Source organism: Bombina bombina, chromosome 6 (assembly GCF_027579735.1).
Source record: "Bombina bombina isolate aBomBom1 chromosome 6, aBomBom1.pri, whole genome shotgun sequence".
Taxonomy (NCBI): Eukaryota; Metazoa; Chordata; class Amphibia; order Anura; family Bombinatoridae; genus Bombina; species Bombina bombina.
Window position 1 is genome coordinate 82,612,717 of NC_069504.1, and position 13,404 is coordinate 82,626,120.

The 13,404-nt window shown below is 41.6% G+C and overlaps 1 protein-coding gene across 1 annotated transcript in view; it reads left to right on the top strand.

The window, feature by feature from the left end:
• Positions 1-13,404, top strand: part of ELAPOR2 (endosome-lysosome associated apoptosis and autophagy regulator family member 2) — a 220,486-nt gene that overhangs the window by 73,875 nt on the left and 133,207 nt on the right. The window lies entirely within an intron of this gene.

The window sequence follows — 13,404 nt, forward strand, 5'->3', positions numbered from 1 at the left end:
TTTTAAGTTTGCAACTAAATACAAATGTCATTCCTATTAGAGCTTGAACTAATTATAATTATTATTCTTGGTAAATTTAGCCTAAAGAAGATATATTCCACTCAGAACAGGATATATATATATGTGTGTGTGTGTGTGTGTGTATATATATGTATATGTGTGTGTATATATATATATATATATATAGTCTAGGCTTCTGGCAATGGTGTGTATCAGCCTAAAGATCCTGTATCAGGGTCTGAAGTAAATATAACACCTCAGTTACAGATACCTTTTGAATAATAATTTAAATGAAAGGACCACAGTGCTTTTATCTTTCATCCTGGTATAGGGACTTATTACTAGGCAATTAAGAATAAGGATGATTTAGAGCAACTTTTCAAATGAGCGTCTTACTCATTTAAAGGGACAGGAAACCCAAATGTTTTCTTTCATGATTCATATAGAGAATACAATTTTAAACAACTTTCCAATTTTCCACATTTTTTAGGTGCAGCGACCAATCAGCGAATGGCACACAGGTGCTAAGCCTACCTAGCTATGCTTTTCAACAAATGATAACTAAATAATGAAGCAAATTAAATAATAGAAGTAAATTGGAAAGTTGTTTAAATTGTATGCTCTATCTGAATTATGAGAGATTTTTTTGGGGGGTTTCCTGTCCCTTTAATGTACTAACACTTTTTATTTCTGTTTAGCAGCAAAATGTACTGCAATGTGTAGTTGCAGTTTAACACATGAATTTAGCCCACAATTTGTAGTTTTGCAGCATATGTAAATATCTGCAATGTTCTATCAGAAATAATGTGAGAGAAAACAAGATTTTTACCTACCAGTAAATCTCTTTCTTTACATTACAAGGACATTCATTGGAGCATGTAATTTTTACATTACTGACCCTAGCTAAATGTGTTTAAACTCCATAAAGAGGTCAAACAGATAGGTACAAGTCCAGCTTGAAAGCCACAAATATGGCAGCTTCCAAGCACAGAACCATCAGTGATTGGCAGGTTTGTGTCACTGCCATTCCTTATTGGCTTACCAGAGATTTCCTGCTCAGGAGCTAAATTGCTTGCAGCCCCCATCCAGCACTTTGCCTATGTGTTTAACTGTGGTGGTTAAGTCTATAAGGCAGAATTACAAGTCGATTGCTATATTGCAAATTATTATTTATAGTGTTTCTGTACTTCTAGCATTTGTACCATAATCATTTATAGAAGTGTACATTGATGTAGAGCAAACACAATAGTTTGAGTTTAGTGCTGATGCCCTTGTTGTACTATGAGCTCCTAAACCGCCATAACTTTCATTTAAAAAATGAAAACCCCATGCCAAGACCCCCTAACATCTAAGGCAACCCCACATAATGAGACCAAAAACCATAAGACTTACCCCAAACCACCTACAATTACAACAACAAAAAAACTTAAAAATGTTACATTAAAAGAAAGAAAAAAAATACATTCCTTAGGAATAAACAACCCAGTTTACTCACTGTCTGATGTCTGTTGGCCAAAATCCTCATCAGTAGATGCACAGGGTCCTCTTCTTATGGTCCATCGCTACGTTCTGTCTCTCCCCCCGAAATGTTACTGTTAATATACAGATGTTCCAGCTGTTGTTAATTCCTATTGGATGATTTAATTCAAATCATCCAATAGAAATAGTCACTAATTAGCGCTGCAGAATCTTTTGGCGCTCTACATATAACTGATAATAATAATAATAATCCTACTAGTTAATTTGAAAAATCAAATTAACTAATAGAAATGGCTTGCAACCAGTAGTTTCAATGAAAATTCCCAATGTAAAACTTTAATTAAATCAGCTAATAGGAATAAAAATGGCTGGAATTGCTGTATATTAGCAGCAAAACGCTGGAGAATACAGCAAGGGACCATAAGAAGAGGACTCCAATGCTAAAGGATTTTAACCGTGGGACAGAAGACTTTGGGTGGTGAGTAGATTGCGGTGTTTGCTATTATTAATACTTTGGGGGCTTTTTTTCGTTTTAAAGTTTAATATAATTTTTTTTATTGCTTAACTAGCCCATGGTTAGCTAAGATCATCGATGCAAAAATTACACGCTCTAACAAATTAGAACATGTAATTATTGCATTAGAGCAGAGTTCTTTAAAACATGTGTTGCGATCTGTTACTGGGTCACAGCACCATGTTTACTGTGTCATTACTCTGTGTGTGTTGTATGAGGGTGTGTAGTGTGTGTTGTATGAGGGTGTGTAGTGTGTGTTGTATGAGTGTTACGGTTGCCTCCAGGCTGGCTGGAAGTTGGACCGTAGAAAAGTATGCTCCTAGCGCTCACCAAAGGATCATCAGCACCGTAGACACTATAACTACTGCGTAGCCACCATCAGTAATGCAGACTCTATAAACCACCACTGCTGGGCTGGTATCTCGCCGTCTGCTCTGCGCCCTGGACCTACAACCAGGCTCCAGTAGGTGAACCTCTTCCTTCTTTAGAGCGAAGCAGGATCAGGAACAAGAGCTCTTACAGGAGCTCAGTAGCTAAGGGAGTATGAAGAGCATAGCAATCCCTGTAGTGAGTATAGCTGTCCCCTACAAACATGAGTCAAAGCTGCAAGTTAGAGGGTCAGAATAGGTCTGATGTGCTGGAACACACAGCCTGCTTTTTATTGAGGTTACATGCACAAGAGTATAGTACTAGTATAAGGAGGTCTCCCACTCGCCACCTAGGGAAAGGGGATACTACCTGTTGCCAGGAGGGGAAAAGGTTTTAGGGAAGTGACCCACTCAGACCGACTGTGCAGGAAAGGGGTGGGAGAGAGGTGTGCAAGCAGTGCCTGTCTATTACAACAGAACAGTCAGCAACAGTTGAAAAAATAAATAACAACACAAATTGGATGTAAATGAACAATATTACGTGCTTCCCTAGACTGTATCTAGGGGATGTCACGCAAATACCCAAAGACTCAACTCCCTCACCTCAGGGGAAAAGGGGGATACGACCTAGTGGAAGGGAAAAAGGAATGTGGAAGTGACCCACCTGGGAGGGCCCAGGCAGGAAAGGGTGAGGTGAGAGCTGGTCACAGAGGCTCACAGGTTTAATTGAACGTTACTATGCAATACTAATATTAATTAGGACCAATGGCAGGCACTAGTGTCCTGAATGTAGTCTCTTTGGAGGGAATTGGAGTTGGACTGCTATAGGTCTTGGAGAGTGAGGGTAACAGGTGAACTAAGAGATTTCAAAGTCTGCAATATGAGGTGCCTGGGTTAGGGTCATCAGGTTTGTTGAAATATTGGGGGATGGCAGGTACCAACCAGATGTGTGTAATACCGGAGTATATGAAAGATCTCACCCAGCTTGAGTTGCAGGTCCTTACTCTTTCCCACAGTCTCAGCTTAGCAGCAGGGGCTCTGCCACATGGACACCTATGTAGGCCAGGAGCCTTTCTTTCTGAAAGGCCTTCCTATCTGGATAGAAGCTTCACTTCAACTGGGCTCCCTAGACAAGACAGGCCCTGGATGTGTCCTCTGTATTGAGATATTGGTTTGTGGCTGCAGGGATCCAAAGTTAGGGCTAAAGACCACTTCTGTGCAGGCAAAGTGTACCTATAACACTCACCCAGCTTCTTAGGTATATGGAGCTGTGCTCGCTCTAGGGTTGGGGTGCTTGCTCACCTGGCAGTGTCAGAGAGGCAATCAAGACCGCCCTCAGCTATTGATGATGACCTTACAGGCCTGTCGTCAGTTTGTGGCCTAGGAGTGACACGGCCGATTTGCGGGCTTTAAGACAGACTGGCCGGTAAAGTTCTGGAGCGCTGGTAATCCTCGGTAGTGTGTCTTCTGACGGTCGAAGGCCTCGAGGAAGCCAGGCCGTCTGGAGGTAATGTTCAGGCGAGTGTAGTGTTCACAGGTACGATGGTGGTTCACGCCAGTGCAATCGCGTCTTCTCGGCACCTCTTACAGACCTGGCCTCTTGAGCTCCAGCCCAAAATACACCCACACCAGCCTTTCTCACGGGATGTAGGGAATCCGCTACTTGCCGGTCGTGTTTGGGGTGCTTGATGATCTGGATTAGCGTGTCTGGGCCCAAAGGCTTCCAGGACACCGGGTCTGATGCCTTCTGTGCCAGCAGTCACCTGGCCGAAGTCCTTAAGACCACCACCCGCAGGTAGTTAAAGGTTTGACTGGTGGGAAGGTGCCCTAATATTACAATTTTAGGGCTTTTTCAGTGCTTTTTAGACAAAATTTAAACACAGAGCAGCCGAACAGAGGAAAATCACGTCTGCTCCTGTTGCTGGCTGACTCCGCCCCCCATTGTTTTAACGGATTTTATTGTTTGTATGCGATGCACGCGCTAGTACTTTATTAATTATTTTTTTTTTTACTTTTTTTATTTTACTGCTTTGGAATAAAGTCTTTTGTATGAGATTGATCTGGTCTGGGTCTTGTTTCTATCTGCATTACCTTTTACAACACTTTCAAGTTTCACTCACTCTCCGGTATCTTGTTGTATATATACTTCAGAAATTTTCTGACCAAGCACGAAACTAGGGTTGCGACGGTAATACGGTATGTGGTATCATGGCACTGCGTCTTTGGGAAAAAAAGTTTGAAAACCCCTGAATTAGAGTGTTCCTTTAAATGGTATTGCACATATATATATATGTGTTATATATTTATATATGTTGCAGTGTTGTGATTACCTTTTGGATTCCTACACACTCTTCTTTTACATATTGGTATATTTGACTTGAGTATAAGGTGAAGGATACATAAAAAGGAACAATACGGCAAAGCTTTTGTGTTATTGTATGTCCTCCTATTCCTCAATAAAAAAACCTAGACAGTGATGACTATCTCCAGTGTGGTGCTGACATTGTAAATAGAGATTTATTGGTAATTAAACATTTTATTATAAGAAAACCAAGCAAAATATGTTAAAGTTTAAAGCACTTAAAATTCTTTGTTCAGATATCCATATACTGATTAATCCAAATGTAAATATTAGAGCTCTCAGTAAAAGGAATACAAAAATGCTTCATAAAGGGATTTAAAAAATTCTGTTATACTTTAAATAAATAATTTCAATATGTATTATTTATAATTTTAAAAGGATTTTACCTTCTATTTCATTTTTTTGTTTCTTAAATTAATTTGTGCAGTGTCCGTTGCTTCCTAATACAGCCCCACAAGGGCTGGGGTCTCTACAGAAAAGCATATCTAGCTTGATGGCATACATCTTCTAGAGTAACGTGAGCTGGCTTTACTGTTCAGTTAATGAAAGAAACTGGAAGTCTGTTTCTTGCCCATGCTCAGTAGAGGTATTTTTCCAATATAATTTCATTAGCAAAATTGCTTCTAGTTAAAGTGATCGCTGTTTTTAGCAGCACACACACATATGCTTTGAGTGGCTCATGCACCAGCATTCAATCACTGCAGCTTATCAGAGATTCAGCAGTGGCTTGGCATAAAACAAAATGAGTCTTCACAGACACAATACTCACAGCCACCATCTCTATTTGCTTGAATACTGGTGGCTCGGTCCTCACAGCATATGTGCGTATGCCACTGAAAAACAGTAATGCATTTTAGTAAAAGCATTTTTGCTAATGGAAGTATATTGCAAAACTGCTTGTAGTTAAAATTGAAATGCATTCATACAAATTTACATTTCTATACCTTTAACCTGCTCTCACCCAGGGTAAACCTGAAAATCTGGCCAGATAGGAATGCCTAAGGACTGGTGTGAAATCCCCTGCTATAGGCAGTGGCTACACTGGGAATGTCCAAATGCTCATTTTGTAAGGAAGCAAGAAAGTTGTTTGCTGATTTTTTGTTTTTTTACATAACCTGTTTTTTTTACATTTACTTATTTATTTTTTTTACTAAAGGAGCGCCGTTTTATATCCCTTTAAAGAAATATTAACATTTAAAGTTATTTTCTTGTGTATGCATAGCATATGTCAGCAGATAAGCAGGTAAAGTGTTTTACCTTGTGAATCTATTTTAGAGATGAGTTCCACTAATGGACAATACTTGCTGTTTGTAAGGATGAGAGGATTCAATCTTATCGGTAGCCTCAGACACGCTAATTTTCTGATACAGACTTGCAGCGTTATTCTCTGGTAGTCTGTATACTTTGCGGTGTCTCCCTTAGGGCCCACGTGACTCCGATGATGTCGCTTTCTTAGAAAGAATACTGGACCCGGAGCCGCTACTGTGTTGCACGCCCAGCCACGTTGCATGATAGTGAAGAAGCAAATGGCCGTTTGCGGTATTACACCTTTCCCTGTACTTGATTCCTTTTACCTGCAAGATCTTGAATATCAACTTCTTGTAATCCTCTGTTTACAATTCTTGAACTCCTCAGAAAGTAAGTCGTTGACGCGTTTCACCCTTGTGGGGGCTTTATCAACATGTCTTGATAAAGCCCCCACTAGGGTGAAACGTGCCGTTTGCTTCTTCATTATCTTGCAACACGCCTGGGCGTGCAACACAGTAGCGGCTCTGGGTCCAGTATTTTTTCTAAGAAAGTGACATCATCGGAGTCACGTGGACCCTAACGGAGACACCGCCAAGTATACGGACTACCGGAGAAGAACGCTGCAAGTCTGTATCTGAAAATTAGCGTGTCTGAGCCTACCGATAAGATTCAATCCTCTCATCCCCACAAACAGCAAGTATTGTACATTAGTAGAACTCATCTCTAAAATAGATTTACAAGGTAAAACACTTTAAACCATGCTAATTAGCAATAGCTATCACAGTGATTGTTACACTTCATATGAATGTTACTGTGCTGCAATAGGATATATATCCTTAATATTCAAAAGGAGTTTATACTGACATTTTAAGGTCACAAGATGGAATCTGAATTGGTTTTATTGTATTCCAGTTTGTTTTATTGTTGCAAATTCTTATGCGATTTTATTTAAAAAGTAAATTCTGACTTACATTTTGACACTCTGAGTATCATATTAGATTTTATTTTCCAGGGAGACGTCCCTATTAACTGTCTATGCTGTATATATTGTCTGATAAATTGTAACACTATATTAAATACATTTTGTTTTATCTATAATAGGGTTTTATTTTATTATCCTCCAGGATCCCTTCGTTTTGATTAGCGCTCCTTTACTACTGTTTGTATATTTGTTCTTATTTTTTGGCTACCTTTTGGGAAGGGTTAACCTGTAAGGGAGCTTAGGAGTCCATAACCTGGCACCATACTTAGCTTTGTACTTACACAGAGAGACACCTGTCTCTCATCTATTGCCAACCAGTTCCTCTTATCCTTAATCACTATTATTTGAGCTATTGTGGAACCCATGAAATGTTTAGCGAGCATCGGCTTTACTGTTCACAAAACAAAAGCTTATTAGAACTTCCTTATTAAACCAATAAGGTTTATCTAGAATTAGTTGTGTGTGTGGGTTTTAACATTTCAGGAAACTACTATTTTATAAAGAGGTGTGGAGAGGATACCTGAGACTTGCTGCTTGATATTACATATATAATCACAATGGTATAAAAAGGGAGTTTGAGAATAAACACGGATGAAAGAACCCAGTCAGAGTAGAAGTAAATGGAGATGTGTGGCACATGAGGAGAATCACACGTTAATGTGTTTTTTTGTTTTTTTTTCTACGGGGATGCTAAGAGTGTGCATCAAAATTATTTTATGCAGCACCCAGATAATATAGCCACCTAGTATATGTGTTTGTGTGTAAAGTTGTGAAATATAATCTCATCTATTGGCTTGAATAGGCAACATGCTAACCACCCCCCACACACACAAATTAATAATGTTTTGGTAAATTGAATGTGAATTCCCTGCTGATGCATATAAAAATGTGTATTGAAGGTGCGGCTTCATACTAGTTAGGTGTGAACTACAATAATCATTTGTAAGTGTAGTTACCGTTGGCAGGAGATTATGCCCACGTCCACCCACCAAAACTGAAACCTTACATTCTGACACAACTAGTGCAAGAGTTTATATTATATCCTTGTGCACAACTACAATGAGCTCATGATAATAACATTTGAAGTATTTTAAAACAACCACACTTTATTTGTTCATAAAATTTTTAGTTACTGTGTTAAATGTCAGTGAGCCATTAACAAGGACTATGCCAAATTAGTTTAGTTTGGGTTACTTATTGACTGACTTTTACTGGTTGTTTATAGATTGCTCTGTGATTCAGGGCTGAGATCTCATTATTGTGATTTCCTGGTACTTGACATCTTTTAGCCGTTGTCATGGTAACCAAGCTTCCTCTTAGCCACACAGGGATTGCCGCAAGTATAAAATGTATTTTCTTCTATAGTCTTGAGTCATTTGTACACATAGACCCCCAGAAGGCTTTAAGCTCTGTCTTTTCTGCTTATAGACCTAACATGTTAAAATAATAATTGACAAACCTAGATTAATTCTGTAGCCGGAGATCAGTTAGTGACCTTTTTACAATATGCGTAATATCTCATAAAGACAGATGCAGTACACTGAGATCCACATATCCAGTGTGTGTATATATGTTTATGTGTGTGTGTGTGTGTATGTATGTGTATACAGTGGGTATTGAAAAGAATCACCCCCCTTTAAAATAATCCCATTTTGTTGCTTTGCAGCCTGAAATAAAGACAGACACAGTTTTTGTTTATCCAGTTGTAATTACTCAGTGCAACTTTTAACATCCAAGGGAAAGATAAAACACCAACATGTCAGGCAAAAATAAAGACAATTCAAAAACAGAATCACTGAGTTGGAAAAAGGATCACCCCCTCCTAAAATTACTTGTAAACTTAATCAGGTGTAGCTAATCACCTTCTCAATGGCTCACACAAAGCCATTTGACCTTCAACTGTGATCAGCTGTGGGCATATTGATTAGCTCAGCATGAAAAGAGCTTTCCTGGAGCATCTCAGTCCCTGGTAGTGCAACTGAAGCAAACAATTAACTATGGGTGGCAAGACACTGTCAAAAGATCTCCGGGGGAATGTTGTAGATAGGCACGTCAGGGGATAGATACAAGACACTATCAAAGGCTTTATCAATGCCTAGAAGCACAGTGAAGTATATTATTAAGAAGTGGAAGGTATTTGGTACAACACAGACCCTCTCTGGATCAGGACATCTCTCCAAACTGGATGAAAGAGCCTGGAGGAAACTGGTCAGAGAGGCTACCAAGAGGCCCACAGCAACTCTGAAGCAGTTGCAGGAATTTATGACAAAGAGGGGTCATTGTGTGCATGTGACAGCAATATCATGAATTCTCCACAAATGTTTCTTGTATGGGAGGGTTGCAAGAAAAAAACACTGCTCAAGAAAGGCCACATGCAGTCACGACTGAGCTTTGCTATAACACACCTAGGAGATTCTGAGGCCACATGTAAAAAGGTGTTATGGTCAGATGAGACTAAAATGTAATTATTTGGCCTCAACACCAAACGATATGTCTGGAGGAAATCCAATGCAGCTCCCCATCTAAATAACACCATACCTACAGTAAAGCATGGAGGTGGTAATATCCTGTTATGGGGTGTTTCTCTGCAGCAGGCACAGGAGCACTTGTCAGGATAGAAGGAATAATGGATGGGGCAAAAAACCATCAAATTCTGCTGCCCTCTGCCAGGAAGTTGTCAATGGGAAGAAGGTATACCTTCCAACATGACAATGACCCAAAGCACAAAAATAACCACACAGTGGTTGAAGGAGAAAAAGGTGAATGTCCTTGCATGGCCTAGTCAGAGCCCAGACTTAAACCCCATTTAATATCTGTGGCATGACTTGAAGACTGCAGTCCACAAATGGTCACCATCAAATGTAACGAAACTGGAGCAGTTCTGCAAAGAAGAGTAGGCAAATATTACACAGTCTAGATGTGCAAAGTTGTCATGTTCCTTGTTCAGAGGAGAATTGCCTGGTATTTCGGGGCTGGACTGACCTTACTTGGCGGGATCAGACTGATATACTTCAGGAAATTTTTCTTCTGTGAAAAGCACACTGGTCTAAAAGAGGCTGCTTCCGGGTGGTAAATCGCCATAGAACAAGCCACTGAGCTGTTGTTCGTTCCTGGTAGAGCGCTTCTCTCTTTGTATGCAAATTATTATGACCCTGGGGAAGTCTCCCTATGGGTGATGGGGGAAACCAGACGTGGACTCCTTGCCCAGTGTGCTTAGAGGAATGTGGCTGCACCTCACTGACGAGGCCCATAGGAGGCCGAAACGATCGTCTGGGGTTGTCATATTCCTTGTTCAGAGGAGAATTGCCTGGTATTTCGGGGCTGGACTGACCTTACTTGGCGGGATCAGACTGATATACTTCAGAAAATTTTTCTTCTGTGAAAAGCACACTGGTCTAATAGAGGCTGCTTCCGGGTGGTAAATCGCCATAGAACAAGCCACTGAGCTGTTGTTCGTTCCTGGTAGAGCGCTTCTCTCTTTGTATGCAAATTATTATGACCCTGGGGAAGTCTCCCTATGGGTGATGGGGGAAACCAGACGTGGACTCCTTGCCCAGTGTGCTTAGAGGAATGTGGCTGCACCTCACTGACGAGGCCCATAGGAGGCCGAAACGATCGTCTGGGGTTGTCATGTTCCTTGTTCAGAGGAAAATTGCCTGGTATTTCGGGGCTGGACTGACCTTACTTGGCGGGATCAGACTGATATACTTCAGGAAATTTTTCTTCTGTGAAAAGCACACTGGTCTAAAAGAGGCTGCTTCCGGGTGGTAAATCGCCATAGAACAAGCCACTGAGCTGTTGTTCGTTCCTGGTAGAGCGCTTCTCTCTTTGTATGCAAATTATTATGACCCTGGGGAAGTCTCCCTATGGGTGATGGGGGAAACCAGACGTGGACTCCTTGCCCAGTGTGCTTAGAGGAATGTGGCTGCACCTCACTGACGAGGCCCATAGGAGGCCGAAACGATCGTCTGGGGTTGTCATGTTCCTTGTTCAGAGGAGAATTGCCTGGTATTTCGGGGCTGGACTGACCTTACTTGGTGGGATCAGACTGATATACTTCAGGAATTTTTTCTTCTGTGAAAAGCACACTGGTCTAAAAGAGGCTGCTTCCGGGTCTCTCTTTGTATGCAAATTATTATGACCCTGGGGAAGTCTCCCTATGGGTGATGGGGGAAACCAGACGTGGACTCCTTGCCCAGTGTGCTTAGAGGAATGTGGCTGCACCTCACTGACGAGGCCCATAGGAGGCCGAAACGATCGTCTGGGGTTGTCATGTTCCTTGTTCAGAGGAGAATTGCCTGGTATTTCGGGGCTGGACTGACCTTACTTGGCGGGATCAGACTGATATACTTCAGGAAATTTTTCTTCTGTGAAAAGCACACTGGTCTAATAGAGGCTGCTTCCGGGTGGTAAATCGCCATAGAACAAGCCACTGAGCTGTTGTTCGTTCCTGGTAGAGCGCTTCTCTCTTTGTATGCAAATTATTATGACCCTGGGGAAGTCTCCCTATGGGTGATGGGGGAAACCAGACGTGGACTCCTTGCCCAGTGTGCTTAGAGGAATGTGGCTGCACCTCACTGACGAGGCCCATAGGAGGCCAAAACGATCGTCTGGGGTTGTCATGTTCCTTGTTCAGAGGAGAATTGCCTGGTATTTCGGGGCTGGACTGACCTTACTTGGCGGGATCAGACTGATATACTTCAGGAAATTTTTCTTCTGTGAAAAGCACACTGGTCTAAAAGAGGCTGCTTCCGGGTGGTAAATCGCCATAGAACAAGCCACTGAGCTGTTGTTCGTTCCTGGTAGAGCGCTTCTCTCTTTGTATGCAAATTATTATGACCCTGGGGAAGTCTCCCTATGGGTGATGGGGGAAACCAGACGTGGACTCCTTGCCCAGTGTGCTTAGAGGAATGTGGCTGCACCTCACTGACGAGGCCCATAGGAGGCCGAAACGATCGTCTGGGGTTGTCATGTTCCTTGTTCAGAGGAGAATTGCCTGGTATTTCGGGGCTGGACTGACCTTACTTGGCGGGATCAGACTGATATACTTCAGGAAATTTTTCTTCTGTGAAAAGCACACTGGTCTAAAAGAGGCTGCTTCCGGGTGGTAAATCGCCATAGAACAAGCCACTGAGCTGTTGTTCGTTCCTGGTAGAGCGCTTCTCTCTTTGTATGCAAAGTTAGTAGAGACATATCCCAACAGACTAAAGGCTGTAATTAAAGCAAAAGGTGGAAGATACACTTGTGTGGCGCTTACCGTTCCTGCGGGGGGTTGTGTTCCGTTCTCTAAGCAGCGTCGCTTCAGCGTGTCTGTATGTGGCGTCTGTTCCGCTCCTCCATGCAGCCAGCAATGTTGATTCCGGAAGTAGGGAGCCCAGCCGATACGCCTCTGTCAGGGGCGCAATTGAGATCAGTGAATGCGAGGATTTGTTGCGGCTACAGGGCTACAAACCTACTTAGTCCACATACCAAAATAGGGGACAGTACAAAAAAGGTAAAAGTAAAAAAACTTTATTCAGTACACTTAAAAACAGAAAGAGCCGTAGCTCTAAACAAAGGTATACACTGACAAAAAGGGGTAACAGTGCAGCACAGCGGACATGTTTCGTGTGTCTCCAGCACACTTGTTCACTGCTATGTTATTGCTGCCACTGTTACTCCTATTTAAAGGAACAATACACTCTAATTAAATTAAATTTTGTGTTATACTTAGCTATTGACAGACTAGGAGGGCACTATAGAGGGGACACTATTTGCAATGTTCCATGAAAATAACAGTAATGTTTGATAACACAAAATTTAATATGACATTAAGGGGTTAACTTTTTACTTTTACCTTTTTTGTACTGTCCCCTATTTTGGTATGTGGACTAAGTAGGTTTGTAGCCCTGTAGCCGCAACAAATCCTCGTATTCACTAAAGCAAAAGGTGGTTTAACAAAATACTCTGTGATTCTGTTTTTGAATTGTCTTTATTTTTGCCTGACATGTTGGTGTTTTATCTTTCCCTTGGATGTTATAAGTTGCACTGAGTAATTACAACTGGATAAACAAAAACGGTGTCTGTCTTTATTTCAGGCTGCAAAGCAACAAAATGTCATTATTTTCAAGGTGGGTGAATCTTTTCAATACCCACTGTGTGTGTGTGTGTGTGTGTACCTGCCGACTTCCCCACATTGGCTACGGATTGCAGGCGCCGAGGAGTGACGTCACTGACAAGCGCCGAGGAACTAGACACAGACCGACAAACACACATCGGAGACAGGCTGGTAGAGAGGGTGAGTGAGGTAGGGAGCACGGCTTTCTTCGCACCGCAGGATTAGCGGAGGTCCTCCCACCACATCGGAAGCGCAAGTGTGCTTCTTGTCATTTACAGTAAATTGCCTTTGATGGAGCGTATGGAGGGTGCACATGAACTGTGAATTTATTTTGTCTATGGGAGATCAGCTTGA